The sequence below is a fragment of the Pteropus medius genome, unplaced genomic scaffold, assembly GCF_902729225.1.
Source record: "Pteropus medius unplaced genomic scaffold, Ma_sr-lr_union100, whole genome shotgun sequence".
NCBI lineage: Eukaryota > Metazoa > Chordata > Mammalia > Chiroptera > Pteropodidae > Pteropus > Pteropus medius.
The window spans coordinates 4,076,719-4,098,378 of NW_024349801.1; the positions used below are offsets into that span (position 1 = coordinate 4,076,719).

General features: G+C 46.7%; 1 long non-coding RNA gene across 2 annotated transcripts in view; it reads left to right on the top strand.

Annotated features, from left to right (window-relative positions):
• Positions 1 to 17,347, top strand: part of LOC120622925 (uncharacterized) — a 32,178-nt gene extending 14,831 nt beyond the window's left edge. Inside the window, exons 2-5 of one of the 2 annotated variants that reach the window (XR_005658596.1) lie at positions 3,447 to 3,658; positions 7,452 to 9,099; positions 11,077 to 11,273; positions 11,981 to 17,347. This is a non-coding gene — a long non-coding RNA (uncharacterized LOC120622925). The remainder of the gene's footprint in view (positions 1 to 3,446; positions 3,659 to 7,451; positions 9,100 to 11,076; positions 11,274 to 11,980) is intronic. The other variant, XR_005658595.1, reaches the window with a different exon arrangement.
• Positions 17,348 to 21,660: the final 4,313 nt, after the last annotated feature.

Genomic DNA, 21,660 nt, shown 5'->3' on the forward strand with positions numbered 1-21,660 from the left:
AGCAGAGCCCTGAACCGCCTTCGAGCTGGCAGAGGCCCTCTGCCTGTCCCAGCCATTTATTCCATCCTGCAATTAAACCCGAGGTCAAATATCTCCTTAACGACGCTATCAGGCCGGTGGCTCATTATGGCATATATTTAGCCGTAAACTATGGGTTGTAGCGAGGAGGAGAGGAAAATTATTGTGCTCTGGGAATGAATCCTTTTAGCAGAAACCAGAGCTGTTATTTACCAAGGAGAACTAAGTACAGGCTCCGGCTTCCAGGCGACCCCAGGCAGGACGAGCAGCTTCCAGGTGCTTTCCTGCTTTGCTTGTGCCCCGACCCCAGGCCTGGCATGGGGGGCGGGGGCAGGCCTCCCTGCTACTTCCTGAAGCCCCAAAGGCACTGCCTCAGAGTATCCTGGGCCGCCAAGGAGCAACATCACTAAGCGGCAGGAGGTCGCTCACATCCACCCCCTGGTTTCAGCTCCCAGATTTCGGAGTCTGGTTTGTAGTGAGAAAGCCTTTGGTAGGGTTGTAAGGAAGCCATGTACTGGAGTGGTCTGGAGCTTGGTGGGGTCAACACATCTAGCCCGTAGGGTGGTTCTGTTTCTGCTGTGCAGTCTTGGGTGGGTTACCTAACCTCTTTGTACCTCAGTAGCCTCATCTACAAAATGGGGGAGAAGTCATACCTCCTCTGGGAGGCTCCAGAGAATTAAATCAGATATTAATGTGAAAGCTGTAGCCTAGCTCCTGATCCAGGAGGGGAGTTCAGTAAATGGCGGCCAAAGGAAAAATCATAAGTTGTCTGAAATAGAAGAGAAAGAAAGAAAGTAAGAAGAAGAAAAGGAGAAGGAGGAGGAGGAAGAGGAGGAGGAGGAGAGAAGGAAGAAGAAGAAGGAAAAGAAGGAAAAAGAAGGAAAAAAGAAAAGGAAAGAAGAAGGAAGGAAGAAGGAAGGAAGAAGAACTTCTCGATTACGAAGTAGATAAATAAAGTCGGCTCCATCAGTATAGAGCTGTATTAAGATTTGGAATCCAGTGTTGGACACCCCCAAGTTTGAAGGAGGCCCAGATCACCACCATTTATGCCCACCAACTTGGGTAACTTATTTTCCTTGTCCAAGCCTCAGTGTCCTCATCTCCGAGCAGTACCTGACCCAGAGTTGCCAGGAGCAGCTGAGATGCTGCTGCGTGATGTCCAGTGCGGAAGTCCACATAAGAGAAGATGCTTAAATGGGATCGTACTCCATGCCTTATCCTCTCCCAACATCCTGGATGTCAGCGTGGCCCGAGTTGGAGCCAGAAGCTTTCAGATACAGTGGCGATGCTCAATTTGGCCCTGGTAGTTCTGGGGGGGTGGAGACTGTGTGGGCTTGAACCACCCCAAATTTAGCCCCTCAGGAAGTGACCGGGTGACCCACAAGCTACAAATATTTGGACAAATGAGAGCAGGGAGTCCCCAGTCTAAATGTTTGTCCAAGTCCTCTGAGGGAGTAGATTAATCACAAGGCTAATGCCCCCCTCCCAGGCAGAGCAGGTCTCTCCTAGAGCAGCTGTCCCCAACCTTTTTGGCACCAGAGACTGGTGCTCCTATGAGAATCTAATGCCTGACGGTCTGAGGTGGAGCTGAGGCGGTGATGCTGGTGCTGGGGAGCGGCTGCAAATACAGATGAAGCTTTGCTTGCTAGCCTGCCTGCTGCTCACCTCCTGCTATGCGTCCTGGTTCCTAACAGACCACAGACCGGTACTGGTCCGCAGCCCGGCGGTTGGGGACCCCTGTCCTAGAGGAAAGAGGTTTTGGCCCCTACTCTGCTGGCCAAGGCCCAACTTCCCTGGTTCCCAGGCTGGGCAGGACATCAAAACCTTCATCCCTTCCCTATGCATGTTTTGCCCAGAGATTGTGGGAGCTTCTGCCAGATAGATGTGGGTTGTGTTGGTGCAAGAGCAGATCCCCACACCCCTGTTGCAAACACGGGCACACAACCAGGTTCCCAACACGGACTGATTAGGACAGGCTCCCACTGTCCTGGATGCTGTCCTTACAGCTTATGCATTCCCTTCTTCCACATTGCCCGTCTGAAAACAGATTGCAGGGGGTCCTGGGATCCTTCTGGACGTAGGTCCCAACCAGGGAAGGGGGGCCAACACTCTTCCTTCATCTACACACATAATGGCCATTTCTGGAGGTGTTTGCAGCACTGGATGGCATGATGATGCTGTGCCGTCGCTCACAGCTGCGTGACCTCGGCCAGGTCCCACCCATCTTCAAGCTTCTGTTTCTTCTTCTGGGAAATGGGGATTCTGTGTTACTCTCTAGAGGCCATGCCTTCTGACATTCATGGGTGACTCTCCTTCTTAGTTTGATCACCTGGTCTCTCCACCTCCATGACCACTCCCACCACCTTCACGAAGCACACACCAGCTGCTTCACAGGCATTTGATCCCACACTCGGGCGGGACTCTGGGATCCAGGGATCCAGGCCTCTCTGATGGCTCAGCATCTAGGATGGGGGCACAGGGAGCAATTCAACAGATTTAATCAAATGGAGTTTCCATTAAATGATGTTGCAAGATGTCATTTTTGTTGGTTGATTAATATGAGTGTGTGTGTGGTTTATTGCTCTAAGACGACGTGCATTAAGTTTCTTTGAGCTGCACATGTATCTCCCAATAACTCCCAGGGGTGAAGGCAGGAAAGAATGATGCAGGCAGCAAAGGCATAAACAAGTTGCTGATGATTCCACTCAGATTCGTTTGCCTCAGGTGAGTCCAAAAGCACCTCCTTAGACAAACTGTGGATTGAATCAGAGATGGATTCACTGCTCAGGGCTGGCGTCCTTGCTACTGTTCAGGTTGTTTTGTTGCTGGGAGGGTCTCCCATCAAGATGACAAATGCATTTAGCCTGACAGACTCTTGGAAGCACACTGCCTGTTACTCATAGCGAGAGAATCTGCTGCCCAAAACTGTTGTTACGTTAGAACCATATTTACTGTCCAGCGAGCCGACTGCTCCAGTGAGGAGCCCAAACTACAACACTCCAATTGTGTCCTTCGGGGCCCTGAAATTGTAATTCTGGCAAAAACTACGTTCTTTCTGTTAATTTTTTTTTTTTTCTGTGCTTTCTTCCCCTGTGAAAATGAGATCGAATGCCTTCCTTGTGTCAGGCTTGTACTAGTGGTGGAGGAAATCACAGAAAATCCAGAAGGATTAGGCTAACGTAGACAACATTTTTCCTTTGGGGATCATATTTGGGTCTGTTCTCTGGGTTTAACGATTTCTACAACTGGCCCACAGGGAGACTGGCGTTGAGTGCAGTTGGTGTCCATCCACAGGGAGCCCTCATCTCAACTTGGAAAACAGGACGATGGCACTAGGATGGTGGTGTTTATAGAGCACTTTCTATCTCATTTAATCCCCAAATCAGTGTTATGAGGGAGACTTTGAAATTATGTTTTCCATTCTGCAGATGAGGTCATGGAGGCCCAGAGCAGTCACATATCTCCAAGCGGACAGGGCTCTGACACCGCATCTGGCTCCAGACCCTTCATCCTTAGGGGACCTGGTTTGTCCACACATTTCCGCCACTGACATTTGAACATAGACACGGGGTGGGGAATTCTGCACGTGCATTACGAAGGAGCTGTAGGTGATAGTGCCCGAGTGTGGGGCCTCGCCCAGGTAGGTGTTAAAATAAGTTGCCTAATTTCCATATCGAGTTTATAGTTTTCTGAAAAAGATTGCCTTTGGATCACTCTAGATTCACTCCCAAAGTTCTAAAAATTGCTTTCTAATAAGTGTGTGGGGGGATGTTCTTATTTGTGTTTTAGTGTTTATAAGGCATCTGGAGCATCTGTTCTTGAGAAGGGCACGTTTTCAGAAAGGATTTGTAAAGAGGTGACTCAAATTTGAAAACAACTTTGGGATGCAAAACGTTTCATTTGACCGGCAATTGCATCACCATCAAAACCAGCTCTGTCCTTGTCTTTTAAAGATACTAAGTGAAATGTGTACAGATGAGATTTCCTTTGAAATAACCCCTGGGTGAAGGGATATGGGAAGGGGTAGAGAAGAAACAAGATTGCATGTGAGTTGGTAAATTGTCGATGCTAGCAATGGGCAGATGGGAGTTGGTTATAGAGTTTTCTTTACTTTTGTATGCTCAATTTTTTCCCATGGTAAATTAAAAAAAAATTCACACACACACACACACACACACACGAACAGAAAGGAATCCAGGCATTTAAAGGTAGAAGGAAACTTGAGATGGTTTTGTTTCATTCTCTCATTTTACAGTGAGAAATAGGAAGACCAGAAAGGCTAAGTGGCTTATCCAATTTGGCACAGCATTGTTAGTTATAGTGCCAGGACTAGATTGCATAATGACATTGACTTCTGGTCCTTTTTTTTTTAACGTATCATGAAGCAGATGAAAAGAATTTAGTATTTGCTGTTCTGTAAAATCATTGAAGCAGTCAGTCAACCAAATCTTATATTCACCACCTGGGTAAAAAGATGAGCAATGCAGTGAGTCACCTGGACCATTCAGATATCTGGATGCTTTTTGGTTTTGTGGCCAGAGCTTCGAGGTGGTGGGCTGGAGTCTCCTGTTTTTTTTTTTTTTGTTTTTTTTTTTTCCATGATGTTTTGGGACCTGCTGAAATATCTATGAATGCAGTGACTGAACACTGCACAATCCCACCCTCTTCACCTCATCAGATGGTTCCATTGTGGCAGGTGATATGATACCCTTGAAGCATTTTACATAGAATGGACTTAATACAGGGCAGGGCAGGGTGGGGGGAACAGTGAGAAACTTCCAAAATCACCAGACAGGCTAGAGCAGTGTGTTCTAGCTGGGCCTCTGGAACAACACAGAACCGACCTGCCAAGAGAGCTATGTGTTTATCTCAAACAGGAAGCAGGAGATTGCCACTAGATCTACTGTGTTCAAGAACACAGCTATGCCTGCAATCCAGGATTGTGAAGTCACCACCCACTTGCCTCTTGACTTCCCAAGGCAGGTGATTGGACACTGGAACGTTGCTGCAGAAAACCTGAGTCTCTACGACTGTGTGCACCTACAGAGGCCAGCTGGGCTCCGCTCCAGGCTGCATCTCTTCTGCCTCTCATTCATGTCCAGCACGTGGGCTATAAGGGAGTCTGGGAAATGTAGTTTTTTACTTGCCAGGTCAGGAAGACACATGAGAAAAGGGAGGTGGTCGCTGGAGCCCATCATATACGACACTACACAACACAGGTGCCTTCCTCTGTGTCCAGAGAAGGTTCCGTTCATAACTTTGGCCAGCACTTGTCCAGCTGCCTGTGATTAGCTGGAGGTGTCAGCCTCTGTCTCTCTATACCTCATTCATCCACGCTGTCCCTAGCATCTAGCTCAGTGCCAAGTGCATACTCAAAAGGAACATATTAGTTTTGTATTTAGTTTCATCAGTCCATCCACTATCTACCCATCTATTCATTCAACGCGTATTCACTAACACAAGGTGGTTAACAAGGAGCTTCCATTCTGGTTGAGAGAGACAGACGATTAGCAGCAAGAAAGAGCAAATTGACAGGAAATCTCATTTCGGACAGAATGAAGGGCAGTGAAGAAAGTAAAACCAGGTAGTGAGACAGAACGCGATAGAAAGGAGGACTCATCTGAAGTGGTTCCATTTGAACCAAAGCCTGGATGACAAGGAGCGGAACAATCAGGAAGAAGAGCTTTCTACCAAGAAGGAACAGCACATGCAAAGGCCCTGAGGTGGCCTTCCAGGATCCAGAGGAGGCCAGTGTGGCTGGGGTGAGGGGAGTAGAGAGCAGAGGAGGTGGAGAAAGTAGCAGAGGAGGTGGAAAAGGTCGGCAGGGAGGGCCCAGGGTGATCCTGCTGGTCTGGTGGGCCAGATAAAGTGTGGATTTTATTCTAAGGGTGATGGTCAACCATTGAAGATTTCTGGCGAGAAGAATGACATGATCTGTTGGTGGTTTTAAAACATGTCTGCAAATTCTTTGATGCTCTTTCTTTCAGAAGGGCTGTAAGGTCTATGCGTCCCTCCCTTGAACTTGGGCAGGCCTTTGAGACTGCCTTGACAAATAGATTGTGTCAGAAGTGACACCATGTGACTGCCAGGACCAGGTAGAAAAAGGGGGCTGCTTCTGTCTGCCTCTCTCGGGACACATGCTTTTGGAACCTCAGACAACCTTGTAAGGAGTTAGGCTACTCAGAAGCCTCCATGCTGGAGACACCACATGGAGAGGCCACATAAAGATAAGAGAAGGGCCTGGGAGCCCCGGCTCCAGCCCTCGCTGTTCAAGTCTTCCCAGCCCAGGTGCCAGATGTGTGAGTGAAGAAGCCTTCCGATGACCCAGCCCCCACGTGACTGTGACCACATGAGAGACCCCACACCAGAGCCACCCAGCTCAGCCTCTCTTGAATTCCTGACCCACAGTGATTGTGAGAAAGAATAGAGCCAGGACATTTTGGCACAATTTGTTTTGCAGCAATAGATAACCAGAAAAAAACCCCATTTACATTTTAAAGTAAACTTTTTATCGAAATACAGCTTATATACAGAGAAGTCAACTTATCATTTAAGTCGTATATAACTTATATACAAATTAGCTTGATGAGTTTTCTCAAAGGCTATGCACTCTATGAGCAGCATGCAAATCAAGACACACCGCCCCCTTCCCCAGAAGCTCCTCATGTCCCCTTCCAGTCACTGCCACCTTGAAATGGACTGAGTGTCTGTGTCTCCCCAAAATTCATATGTTGAAATCCTAACCCCCAGTGGGATGGTATTTGGAGGTGGAGTCTTCAGGAGGTGACTAGGTCATGAGGGTGGATCCCCCGTGAATGGAATTGGTGACCTTATAAAAGAGAACGCCGAGAGAGCTCCCTCGTCCCTTCTGCCATGTGAGGGCTCAGAGAGAAGGTGCCGTCTGTGAACCAGGAAGCTGGCTCTCGCCAGACACTGAATCACCGGACACTGAATCTGCTGGACTCTTGATCTTGGATTTTCAGCCTCCAGAACCACGAGACATAAACATTTGTTGGCGAAACCCGCAGTCCGGCATTTTTGTTATAGCGGCCTGAGCTGACTGAGACACACCCAAAGGTGATCATTCTCCTCACTTGGTGCCGCAGATTTCTGCTTCATTTTGAACATGGTATAAATGGGATCCCACAGAATGTGCTCTTTTGACCTGGCGTCCTGCACTCTGAACTGTGTGTACGCGGCTCACTCGGGTTGTTGCAGGAAGCCGTAGTTTTTTCTTCTCCATCGCTATGTGGGACGTACGCTTGTTTCCAGTTTGAGACTGTCATCAATAGTGCTGTTATGAATATTCTAGTATGTCTTTTGTTGAATATATGTATGCATTTCTGTTGCATATTATTTCTGTATCTCCTAGCATGTAAGAGACCACCCTAAAATTTAGTAGCTTAAAACAATAATCCTTTCTTCTTTCTCAGGATTCTGTGGATGGACTGGGCTCAGCTGGGCTGTGCTTCTGCTCTACGCGATGCTTGACTACATCAACTGGGCTACCTGTCCTAGCTGCTTGCTCTCCTGGCTGACAGTTGGTGCTGGCCTTTTCTGGGAACTTAGCTGAGACTTTTGATCAGAGCACTCAGTTCTCCTCCCTGTGACCTCACCATGGGGCTCCAGCATCTGGTAATAGGGGGCCTGGTCTCCAAGACGAAAGAAGTAGAAGCTTCTAGCCTTCTTAAAACCTAGGTTCAGACGTCCCAACCATTATTCTATTGCCAGAGCAGTGAGAGGGCCCATCTGGACTTGAGGAAGGGAAGTTCCCTCCATCTCTGGGCGAGAAAGCTGGCATGTGCCTCGGGGAGGGTGGCACTATTGGGACATCTTTGGAGCGTAGGACATTGATTTCCACTTGAGCAAGACCACTCTAGTGGCTGTGGAGAGTGGCTTGTTTGCTCAGAGTCCACCAGGACTTAAGAACAACCCAGGGCCCTCCTCACCTTGACCTCAACCGCTGCATTAAAGATCTGCCCTCTTGGGGCCCCCGAGCATTGAGTGAGTGAGACTCAGGCCCCCCGCAGCCTGCATCTGGGTGGACAGGCCAGGGAAGTTTGCTTAGATTTGATCCCCAGCTCCTGCCCCTGGCTTGGGTTCCCGCGAGCACACTCTCCTCCACAAACCAGAGTGTGGTTGCTCCAGAAAAATAGTTCACACTTTACCCCAAACACAGATCCTGCAGTTCAATGCCGATGTGAGTGGTTTAGTGCTAACACTCATGTTTGTCCAGCATGAAGCTGAGAGGATATTCATCAACATGAGACTTAGGGGAGCATAGAACGGGGGCCACTTTGGTGTTCTTCTCTAGAGGAAAAGATAGGAACACTGCGGTATATGCTCATGGTGCAATACTATGCAGCAGCGAAAACTGAACGAAGATACTCACAGTAACATGAACAGATTGTAGACATACGACATTTAGAACCAGGGTAGAGGGAGTGTAGCACCAAGTGTGAGCCCAGACTCTGGAGTTGTAACATGAGGGTTCAAATCCCCTCTCCCCTACTGGCCATGACCTTGGGTAAATTACTTAGCCTCTCTGCAAGTTTACATTCTCAAAAATATGCGGGCAGGAAAGTGGGCTCACTGCGTAGATGGCTGCTACTTGCCTTCCCCAAGTGCAGTCCCCAAAAACAGGAGGGGGAGAGAGGGGCACAAATAGAATGCGGAGTGCTGGCCAGGAGTATGGCAAGCCACTGGTTCATGATAAACTACAGGAACCTGGTGGAGACAGCATTGCCAGGTGACCACACGTCCTGGGACGGAACAGATTCATGCCCGTGTCCTGGCTTTTGATCCAGCTTAGACAAAGATGAGCAAAGAAAGTAGTTTTACAAAAGATAAAAACAGACACATAGAGAGGAGAACACCACGCGAGGACACAGAGAGACACGGGGAGAGGCCACGTGATGACGGAGGCAGAGATCAGCAGCCTCTACGTGCCAAGGAATGCCGAGAGTGCCAGCAACATCAGAAGCGAGAGAGAAGCATGAGATGGATTCTTCCCCGGAGCCTCCAGAAGGAACCAACCCATCTGACAGACACCCTGATTCTGGATTTCTGGCCTCTGGAAATGTGAGAGAATAAATTTCTGTTGTTTTAAGCATCTCCCACTAGTTCGTGGGACTTTGTTATGGCACCCCTAGGAAACTAATATAGATTTATATTATTTATATATATATATCATAACATGCTCATATACTATATGTGTAATATCATATATAATATTATGCATGCATATACTACCCTCATCTCTTATTCTATTCTTCATCTCAAGAATGCAGTATCCTCTCTCTCTCTCATAATAATAAATGTTAAACAGTCATTCTCCATTCATTAAATTGTGGTTGGGTTCTGGTGAAATCGTCTTGCCTCTCTGCTCCATTCTTGTATATTCTCTCAATAATCCATCCCATATGATTCTATCTGTTTTCAGTGGCTGTTCCTTTTTCCAAACACACCTTATTGAAAACAAACCAAACCCAGAAGAATTTTTTTAAGCGAAACCAGCAGAGAGAGACTGTTATTTGATTTACCGATGGATAAAGCCGACTCACCGGCATGGAAACAGGGCTTGAAAAACCAGAGTTTTGTATTTGTGTGTGTATTGTGTGTGTGTGTATTGTGTGTCCCATTGGCGGTACATGCCGTGTGGCCTTACGTTATAGCCTTATATATAGTATATGATGTGTATGTCTATTATTTGTCAATGTATGTAATTATGGCATGTGTGTGTGCAGCTGTGTGTGTCGTGTGTGTATGTGTTCTGCATTATGCATGTGGCATGTTATTATCTGTAGCTTCCCAATAACAACTGTTGTGTGTATAATGGTATGGTGTGTGTGTGTGGTAATGTGTGTGTATTATGCGTGTATGTACGCATTGTATTATGTATATGTGGTATGGTGTGCGTGTGTGTGTGTGTGTGTGTGTAATATTATGCGTTATGTGTGTGCCATGTATTGTGTAAAGCCTGTGTGTCAGTAACTGTAGGGTTTGGGTTTTGCTAATTCTGAGGGAAGGGAGCGGGAGCCTGTTCCGAGAAACGCTCACCAGCGAGCTCAGCCTGGGCGGCAACATCAGCTGCTCCCTGACTGACTCAGGGTTCGAGTCTGGTGCGAAGGTGGCTTTGCCTGCTGAGGTCTCTTGGGGCCCAGTTGCAGGCGGGAGCCTCCAGCATCGGGAATAGAATTCCATCTCTGTGACCCCATCTGTCCCTGAGTCTCAGGACGCGCCAGTCAGAACCTCCAGAGGCTGGTCCTCTGTGTGGAGCAGACAGCACCCATGTCTTTGGGCAATTCTAGGAGGCCAGAAAATTATTATCTTCACCATCTCTATCCTACAGATGAGAAACTGAGGCGCAGAGAGGGTGAGTCACTTTCCCACAGCGGCCCTTGTGAGACTGGACTGCCAGAGCTCTCACCGCACTCACTCTTCGGCCCTTCGCTCCAGGCCTTCTCGAAGCCCGAGGAAAGGTGGGGAGGGGGTGAGAGGGACCCAGAGCTGCTTAGAGGGAGCAAGTAGCCCAGTAGATTCATCTTTGGCTCTGCCTCCAGGTGCCCTCAGGCCCAGTTGCTTCCCAGCAGATTTCAGCTGAAGCGTTGCATGTGTAAGGCGGCCACCTCGTCTACAAGGCTCACCGACACACAGCCTATTTTGTTTTCTTCACTCACTTGTCGCTGTCTACAGTTATGCTATTTGTTTGGAGTCTGATGTCCTGAGGGCAGCAAATGTTCTGTCTTGTTCCCTCGGAGGTCACTTTCTCAGTACTCAATGTCTGGCTCCAGTGTCCTGGTCCTGTCTCCTCATGGAAGGAACGCCCCTGCTGTGGGATGCTGATGGGCACACAGGGACAGATCGGGCCCCGACCTCAGGAATCTGGAGAGAATGTGTGCAAAGGAAGCTCCAACAAGCTCTGACTCTTGTGTGGCATCTACTAAGTGCCAGGCACTTTTCATGCGGCTCTTAATTGAACCCTCAATGAAAATTCAACAGTTGGGGTGTGGTGAGGACAAGTCACCTGACTTATGCTCTCCCTTTAACTCTGGGCAGGCTCTTGTGATTTCCCTCACCAGAGTGGACAACGGAAGTGACGGGATATGATTTCTGAGACTTTGGGACACTCATTCTTGAACCCTAGCCACCATGCTGCAAGGAAGCCCAAGCAGCCTGGGGAGAGGCCCATATGGAGATGACACCCAGCCCCGGCCCACAGCCCCGGCTGTGCTCTCAGCCAACCTGCCGGCCATGTGAGTGCACAGTCTTATAAGTGCATCCTCCAAATCCAGGGCATCCTCCCAGTTGAGGCAGCAGAGACAATGACCTCTCCTGCTGAGCCTTGCCCATTTGTGAATGAAATACATGACTGTTGTTTCAAGCCACTGTATTTCAGGGTGGTTTGTTATACAGAAGCCCATGGCCTTTCCACAGCCCCTCTCTGACTCCTGTGGCACTCTGCTCCTCAGTGCATTCTCACAAGTGGTGGAGGGATAGAGGCTGGAAGGTTCCTGTCTGGAAGGTTGAGACCCACAAATATATCTTAACATGAAAAGAGAAAGAGCATTTAACTTCTGTGCTTAGCAATAACTGAAGGAGAAAGAGAAAGACTGAGTGCTTGGGGCAGAGGGTATTCCACCTGGAAACACGTCTGTAATTTAGTGGGTTTTTTCTTCTCTCTGAATCTGATGGACCCCACGTTAAGAGACGTGTTTTAAAAATTAGTTCCATATCATGGTAAATTTGGTCTGCGATCATTCCATCCAGATTGAGGTATCAGGTTTATTTTTACGTTAAGGCATCAGCTCCTAAAATGAATATATAAGTATATACGAGGTAAAGGTTAGATATATATTTCATCAGAGCTGTGTTTCAGTTGGGCTTTGGCTGACATTTAAAAAAATTAGGTATTGTAATGAGGTAGCTGTGAAAACAACTGCTGTCTTTTCTTTGCCCACAGCCTGCACCCGTTGGTCCTGGAGCAGAGGTCCCTGAAAAGACACACTATAATGTGGTTCTCATAATCTTTTGATGGCAGCCAACTGCCCATCTTGGGAGTCCACCTCATTTCTGTGACATTGAATCTTTAGTCTCACAATACCTCTAATGGCCAGTCTGGACAAGCTGTTCTGGATAGCTGGGTCTGTCAGGCCCCAAACAAACAGAAGCAGTCGCTGTTTTTATTGCGCTGTCACTGTGTAGCTAGCACTGCGCTAAGAGCTTTACATGTCAGAAAGGTGTTTCATTCATCTTCATTTTATTTGAGAAGAAACTGAGGCTCAGAAAAATGAATAACTTACTCCAAGTCACACAGCTTAGGAGGAGCAAGCTGAGGATCCTACATCATGCCCTTCCTCCCACATTCCAAGCAAGAAAGAAGGGGGGATGTGGAAGAAACACTTTTCTTTCATTAGGGAAGAGCAGCTTTCTGAGAAGCCCAGCCAAGACACACAGGAGGGTTCTCATGACTTTGCGTAGTTGTGGTGAGCTCTGGTTCTGGAGATAGATTGGGTTAAAACCCCTGCTCCACCACTTACTAGTTGTGTGACTGGGCAAGTCACACCACCCACCATGTCTGTTTTCTTTCTGTGAAACAGGGCCAACTCTGGAGGGCTATGAGGATTGAATGGGCCAGGCTAAGTGAATTGTTTGGCACAGGAAAAGCTGCCACTGCTGTCCTCAGCTTCATCAGCCATCTTGTGACATAAAGATTGGTGTGCAAAGGGGAGTGGAGCAGACGGGTCAAGGGCCCAGGTCTGAGAGCCCGGTGGCCCTTCCACTCCATCCCATCCCCATCTCGCTTGGACTTCTCTTCTGAGTATGCGAGCACGAGACATCGAAGCTCTGTGTGTTGAAGCTCTGTGTTTAGGTCTCCATTGCAGCAGTCTCACGTGACTTATAACGGAACGTGCGTTAACGTCTGGCCTCTTCTGCATTTCCTTGAGGCGGCAGTTCACCATAAGAAGGATTAGGATGCTACGGTAAGAAAGCAAAGCGAAAGCTTTTGACTTTCAGAATGGGCCCTCTGAGTTTGTGGCACATTGATGGTCCGGAGGCTTTGAGGAGGCAAGAATGCTTCGTCCATCCTAACCACCCACCCTCATGTACCAAGAGGCAGGCATGGAGCGTCACCTAAGCCCCAGGTGGAGGGAGTCGCTGCTCACACCCAGGCCCCAGGCATTGAGAAGGGACGCCTGAGAGGGGTGAGGAGGTCACCTGGGATGTGGACCAGTGTCCTCAGGGTGACCCCAATGGGTGGGCGGTGCATTCAGAGAAACGTGGGGATCTGAGAACTTTGAGGCTGGTACCAATACCCTAAGCCACTTGTCCCATGCTTTTTACATGGAACTGTACTCCTCAGCAGATAGGAGACAAAGGTCTCTCAGGCGGAAGAGAAGACATTAACCCCAGTGCATGGGTGTCCGGTGGCCACTGAAACAAATAACTACAAACAGATTGACTTAAAACAACAGAAATCTTTCTCTCAGGGGCCAAAAGTCCAAAGTCAAGGTCTCAGAAGAGCTGTGTCTCTTCTAGAAGCTCTAGGGGAGGATCCTTCCTGCTTTTTCCAGCTCTTGGTGGCTCCAGGTGTCCCTTGGCTTGTGGCCGCATCATTCCAATTTGCCTCTGTCTTCACATGGCCCTCTCCTCTTCTTTCTCTGTGTCTTCTTGTCTACGTCTTAGAAGGTCATTGTCATGGAATTTAGGGGCTACCCTGATCCAGGATGACCTCATTTCAAGATTGTTAATTTACACCTGCTAAGACTTTCTTTCCAAGTAAGGTCACATTCCCAGGTTTCAGGGGTTAGACATGGACATATCTTTTGGGGGCCACTATTCAACCAGCAATAGCCATTCAAAGACCCTCATCTGCAGTTAGGTGTTAGAAATTGTAGTTGAAAACTATTTCACTTCATACGCCTGGAAAGCAGAATGAGAGAGTGAAGCGGGAAGGCGAGGATGGAAGATGTGTCAGCAGGGTATGGGCGTGGCTGCTGCCATAAAGGTCCAGAATGACATGCACCTAAACAAGAGAGAAACTGCACGTGTATAAAAGATTTACTTCAAGGAATTGGCTCACACCATTGTAGGGGCTGGAAAGTCTGAAATCTGTAGAGCAGGCAGGAAAATCAGGCAAGAGCTGACCTCACAGTCTCGAGACAGGATTTCTTCTTCACCAGGAAGCCTCGGTTTTGCTCTTAAGGCCTTCACCTGATTAGATGAGACCCACCTGTATTCCAGAGGGTCATCTCCTTTACTTAAAGCCAAGTGACTGCGGATGCTAACCACATCTAGTAGATACCTTCAAAACAACACTTAGATGAGTGATTGAACAACTGGGTGCTGCAGCCTGTTTATATCCACGCATAAACCTGAAACCGCAGAGCCGATCACACTGTGCCTGGCTGTGTCCCTCCTTCCTTCAGGGATATGGGGACCGGGCAGGCCTGCAAGCCACTATGCTGGTGTCTTCTGTTGGAGCTGTCCGCTCAGTCTATCCTTCTCTTAAGAATTACCTTAAGAGATTGGCTGACAAATCAAAGTTTTAACTGATCATTCTTCGTGTCTGAGTTTGTCAGTTTGACAAAAAAAAATCAGAGCCGTGACCATTTGTTGGCTTTTCTGCTACTGGAAAAATCGACATGTGGACTGACTTATTAGAGCTGGACCATGCCCATGGGCTGATGGCAAGGCTATCACACCCACTCAGGAGAGAGGATAATTATAGCGACACTTACTGAGCATTTATTATGCACCAGGAGCCTTTAACCACTTTATACATATTAACTCCTTTAATCACACAGCTAGATACTATTACTGCTCCCATTTTACAGATGAGGAAACTGAGGTCCCCAAAGTTCAGTGCCTTGCTCGGGGTCAGGTGGCTAGTACATGGAGGACCAGGATTCAAACCCAGACCATTTGGCTCCAGAATCCATTCCCTTGAGCCTATATAGTACATGTCATCATAGAATGTCACTCTCTGTCTCTCTGTCAGACTTGGGGTGACAGCTGGGGGTGGGACACACACCCGGGAGCCTTAGCGCCAACCCAAAGTTCCTCTTTTGACAAATTTAAACCATTCACCCTTGAGGATGCATCTCCTTATCCAAAATCCCTCCTCTCTCTCCTCTGGAATGTTTCGAGAATTTGTGTCTGTCAAATGCTTTGGAGAAACATGAAAAGAATTTTTTTAAATGCCAAGACTTTTTTTCTTTTAATCAATTATAGATTCGCCTGTTGGGTAGCCTTAAGACAACTTAAAATCTCCAACTTTCATCCCACTGGAGTGAACAACAATAATCATGCAGTTGGCTTTTCAGTGGTCATGCTCTTGCTTTGGATTTCACATTCAGATGCCATCAAGGGGAGAACCGAGACCTTGGGAGAAATTCTAAAGAAATGAACATTGCACATTTCCCGTGCAGAGCCACAGACCAGGAGAACCGGCTGAATGTTTGCACGTGGCATTTGCGCAGTCAAAGCAATTCTGACAGGTCTTCTTGAAGGGTCTGATAACTAGACGCTCCGCAAACTGCAAGAAATTAGCCCCAACCACAGACCATCCTGCAGGCCTGTATTTAATAATACTTCTCAAATGTGTGAAGCACTTAGTTTTAGAATAACAGGAAGAAGGGAATCGCCTGTAACTGCAGATTTGAATTTCGTCCTCCTGGGGATCCTTGCTTTCTCTGGCCAGTGCAGAGTGGCAGGCACAGCCCCATCCAGCCTCCCAGTGTCCCCCCACCTCAGGGCTGGCACGTCCCAGGGAGGCGATGTCCCTGCGCCTTGCACTCCTGGCCTCCTTGAGGCTGAGACTGCATCTGCTTGAGGAAGGAGCCCAGGCTCCAGCTCAGGCCCGGAAACATGAGAGCCTCCACCAGGTCCACTGGGCCATGGAAACCACCGCAAAATTGCTCCCTTCCTCTGCAGCGCTCCACCGGGCTGGCCTCCTCACGGCAGGTCCAGGAGGCCCTTCTGACAAGAGAGCATTGTGACTCGTGTCTGATCCCTCCCCTATCACAAAGGGGGCCTTTCAGGGCTGCTGATCTGGGAGGGTGGGGACCGCACGGCCTGCTCATTAGCCAGCTCTGGGTACATTCACACACGGTGGCCGTGGTTGTCTGGACAAACCCTTTATTTGATTTCCAGCAGGGAGCTCTCCTGATGACAGCAAACTTGTTTGTCAGAGAGGAAAGCGTTGGCTATTTACTCCAACTGAGATGATATAGAAGGCTCACAACACGCTTCTGTTGGCAAAGCTACTTCCTTTGGGAAGAAAGACAACATGTGGGTGATGGATTTATGGTGTCAGAGGCTTCGGAAGGATATGAAAGAGATGCACAGCCTTGGTTGCATTCAGGGAGCTCAGTGGCTCGGAGGAAGGATGGGAGGGAAAGAAACTCCACGCTCTGTTCTTCTGGACACTTGGAATATGGAACCACCTGAACGCATAGCTAATTCGAAAATATCTCCAGCCTGCAAAAGGCATATCAGAGAGGGCGGGTAGGTGGGCGGGGAGAAGTTTGGCCTGGCGGCTCCTGGAGAGCCTGGCCGGGCAGGGTGTGCGCGTGTGCCTGCAGTGGGGGGAGATCTGAGACGTAATTGCTTTCAGCAGAACACGGCCCCACTATGTAATTAAGCTGAGGGGGCTGCGGGCTCCCAGAGCTTAAGTGATTTCATGTGCATTTGGTGATTACGCGGCTCTCCTCGGATGAAAGTGCTGCTGCTCTTTTCGCCGTATAAAATGGGTCCCAGCACAGGACGAGGGGGCCACATTCCCTGCCACCTCAATGGGGCTGGCAGTCCCGCATGGCGGTCAGAAGGGAGGTCAAGGATGAGGCGAAGACTGAGGACTCCTGCCACCATCTTAGCCAGAGTGACAATGTGAACCTCATGTTGATCTGAGCTGACTGGGCCAGCGTGTCCGTTGTCATTCGAGGAAACACACTTGTCAAAGTCAATATTTTATTGCTGGAGACTCAGGGGTCCTTGCTCTTTGGTCTACCTAGCCCCATTAAAAACAACCGACATGACCCAAAATGTAAGTAAAGGAGTGCTGGACAGGAAGGAGGCTCCCGGATGTGCTGGGCGGCAGTTCTGATGAAGACAGAGCCCTCTGAGAAATGCCAGCTCTCCAGCGTATGTCAGGAATTTGTGTGATTTCCTGGTGTAATCTCCCAAAGGGCGGCCTGTTCTCTAAGCCAGCAGTCCCCAACCTTTTTGGCACCAGGGATGGGTGCTCCTATGAGAATCTAAGGCCTGATGATCTGAGGTGGAGCTGAGGCAGTGATGCTAGCGCTGGGGAGCGGCTACAAATACAGATGAAGCTTCATTTGGTTGTCCACTGCTCACCTCCTGCTGTGCGACCTGGTTCCTAACAGGCCACGGACCAGTACTGGTCCGTGGCCCGGGGGTTGGCAACCCCTGCTCTAAGCTGAAGCCACTCATCCATCGTTAAGACAGGCGAGGTCTCAGGTCTTTGTGGGTGCCCTGGGTGAGATGAGCCAACTCCCTTGTGTTCACGAGCTGGGATTCATGACTCGTTGTCTCAAGGTGTCTAAATTTGGGTCCCTGAGAAGCAGAGCCTGTGAAGAACTTGGGTGTGGACGGTTTACTTGGGGGGAGATTCTGGCAAGTAGGAATGAGGGAGTGAGGACAGAGGAAGGTAAGAAAATGTCTTGACAGAGGAAGGTAAGAAAATGAAGGACATACAAACGCATGATGAGCACGATCCCACTGGAGACTCTCTGAGAGGCCTGGTGGAGTCGCCCTTTGGGAGTCGGGAGGGCTGGGGCAGTTATCCATGACTCTAACTCTCCAGTGGTCCACCCCCCCATAGGGAGGATGAGGCACAGGTGCTTGAGGCGGGATGCTGTCAGCAAGCTGGGAAGTGCATCTGCAGCTGCAGGTAAACTCAGCTAGGCCAAGGGGATGTGGGCAGAAGCATCGATCACCCCTTTCCTCGTACATAAAAGATGCTGCTCCTTTGCAAACCTTCTCTCCTGTTGCCTCCTTCTCCAAGAAATAGCTCTCAGTGAATAAAAGTGCTGCTAAACCTCTAAGAAGTATTATTATTAAAATTAGTAATAAGTTATTTATAATAGAATTACGATTGGTTGAAAATTAACAAGTATATAATAGCAATTACTTTTAAAATCAGTGCTTCTCAATTTTAATCTGCACATGGATCAGCCAGGGATCTTGCTAAAAATGCAGATTCTGATTCAGTAGGTCTGGAGTGGAGACTGAGATAGTATTTTAACCAATTGCCAAGTGATGTCAAAGCTGTTGGTCTATAGACCACACTTTGAGTAGCAAGCGCTTAAATGAGTTAAAGGTTTCTCTTTGATGAAAACAGTGAGAGATAGTCTGGTCCTGGTATGCTTTGCTCTGTGAAGTGCTCAGAGACTTGCCCCCTCCCATCTTGTTGCAAGAAAGGTCTAGTTGATGGCCAAGAATGGTTGCTTCGACTCCAGCCATCTCATCTATGTTCCAGCTAGCAGAAGAGAAAGGGATGAAGAGGGGCGAAACAGTTGTTTTTGAAACTTAAATGTTTTGTAGATTCACATGCAGTTGTAAGAAGTAGTAGTGAGATGCTGCGTACCCTTCAACCGGTTTCCCCTCGGAGGTAACACCTTGAAAAATAATAGTACAATATTACGACAGGATATTGACATTGACATAACCCACCAGTCTAATTCTGGTATCTGTGTGTGTGTGTGTTTCGTCATCTGTGTACATATGTGTATCCACTAGCACAGTCGAGACACAGAGCAGTTCTACCACCATAAGGATCTCCTGCGTTACCCTTTCATAACCCATCCACCTTCCTCCCACCCTCTTCTCTGGTCCTTAACCTCTGACAACCGGGGACAAAGGGTTTTGGCCAAGTTTTCTATTGAATACTTAATATACAATGCAATATACAGATTTTACATGTACAGTTCAATGAGTTTGATGAATTATATAGCCATATTACCTCTGCAACCAAGAAAGAGAACATTTCCATCATCCCAGAAAGCTCATTTGTGCCTCTTTGCAGTCAGCTCCCCACTCAGGCCCCACAAAGGCAATCAGTGTTCTGATTCCTATCACCGTGGTTTAGTTTTATCTGTCCTTGAACTCCATGTAGTGGAATCACAGAGCATGTACTCTGTGTCTGGCTACTTTGGGCCAACATGCTTTTGAGCGTCAGTTTGCATCAGAAGTCTTTTTTTTTTTTTTAAATTGACTCTCATTCCATTATTTAAATATAATGTGCATGTCCATTCACCTGTTGAGGACAGTTGGCTTGTCCTTTGGCCGCTTGGATAAAGCTGCTATGCACATTCTTGTACTAGCCTTTTTAGAGACATCTGTTTTCAGTTCTTTGGGTAAATGCCCGGGAGTGGAGTTGCTGGGTTGGAGGGTAGGCATACGTTTGACTTGATGAGACTGGTTTCCAAAGTGGTTGTACTTTATGTTGTCAGTCATTTTAACTTTAGCTATTCTAATGTGTGTAGTGCTATTTCATTATGGTATTAATTTGCGTTTCTGATGACCAATTATGTTGAGCACCGTTCCATGTGATAAATGGCTATTTGTCTATCTTTTATAAAGGGTCTGTATAAATAGCTTACCCAATTTAAAAATCGAGTTGTCTTTTTATTATTATTATTTTAGGAGTTTCTGTATTCTGGATCTGAGCGCTTTGTTAGATACACGTTTTGCAAATATTTTCTCACAAACTGTAGTTTGCCTTTTCGTTTTCTTAATTGTATCTCTTGAAGAGTAAACGTTTTTAATTGTGATGAACTACAATTTAGCAATTTTAATTTAATTGTTAGTGCTTTTCGTGTCTTCTCTAAGAAATCATGACTTGTATACACATCTTGCCTACATTTAGATATGTAATCCATCTCCAATAATTTTTGTGTACGATGTCAGATAGGTGTCAGGTTTCATTGTTTTCTCCCTAAGGCTATCCAGTTGTTCAGGCAGCATTGGTTTAAAACATGATCCTTCCCCCCTCCCTGAATTAATAATAATATTGTTATTCAATTGATACAGATAACTTGTGTTTTCTTTATTTTTTGCTTGATCATTTGAGTTAGAGGCTTATCAGTTGTATTAATCTTTTCAAAGAAACACTTTTGGGTTTTAATTTTTCCTGTGACTTGTTTTTTTATTTCCTTAATTTCTGCCCCTATCTTTATTAGTTCATTCTTCTACTTTGTGCTTAACTTATTCTTATTTTTCCAGCTATCTAACATAAACGTTTGGATCGTTAACTTCAAACTTTTCTTCTTTACCCACAAACATAAGCATCAAAACTATAAATCTCTAAAGATCACTTTGGCTGCATACTGCAAATTTTAATATGCTTTGCTTTCATCGTCATTCATTATAAAATATTTTATGATTTCTTCTGTGACCCATGGGTTATTTAGAAGAGCATTCCCTAATTTCCAAGTATTTTGAGATTTTCCCAGTTATCTTATTGTTGTTTATTTCTAATTTAATTCCATCATGGTCAGAGAAGATATTTTGCATGTTCAGTCTTTTATGATGTATTGAGACTTTTTTCATGATCCAGCATGTAGTCTTGTCTTGGTGAATATTTCACGTGCACTCAAAAAGAGTCAGCATTCTTCAGTTGTTGAGTGAGTATTCTGTAAATTCAATTAGGCCTATGTGTCTGACAGTGTTGTTCAAATCTTTTATATTTTTACCGATTTCTTTTGTCTACTCATTTTATCAGTTATTGGGAGTAGGATTCTAAATCTCCAATTATGACTGTGGAGTGTTTTGTTTCTCCTTTTTTTAACTATAAAATTTGCTTCATGATATTTTGAAGCTCTATTATTAGGTATATACACATTTGCCTATATATAGTTAAATACATGTAGTTATTCATTATAATACATACAATATATAATATACACACATATAACATATATACACTGTATATACAAATATTTTCACCGTAAATGTATATTTAGATGGTATGTATATATGACTCATTCCCAACTCTGTGCCCCATCTGTCCAGTTTTTAGCACCTTATGTCCCCACCCCCTTCATAGGTAACCATTTTTATTTTTCCAGAGTTTCTTCATGTACATAAAAGAAAATGCAAATATATGTGATATTATTCCCCCTTCATAAAAGTTACTCTTTTGCAATTTGACTTTTTCCCATAACAATACATCTTGGCACTCTTTTCATGTCAGGACATGACAGGCTTCCTTTTGAGAGTTGCATAGTATTCCAGTTTATGTCACCACCCCCAACCGAGGGACATTTGGCTGGTTATATCCATTGGCTGTCACACAATGCTGCCTTTTTCTGTCCAGCTAGTTTTTCTTTCTTCCCTTGCCCACTCTTCACACACCAGCTCAGGAACTAGCCAGGCAAATAAAGCTTCTCTTTTAGAAGGTAGGGCAGGTAAACACTCCTTGGTTAATATTTGCCTCCTCTCACAGGTAGACATGGGTCTTGCCCTCCAGGACACTTAGTATTTGCTAGCCTTGCACACAGCTCTTTCCTAGCAGCCAATGAACAATGTTTGTGTAAGGAGTCGTTTTATGCAAATACCTTGAAAACAGTAATGGTATTTTTCAGCTACCATTTCTATATACAGCACTACAGTCATGAT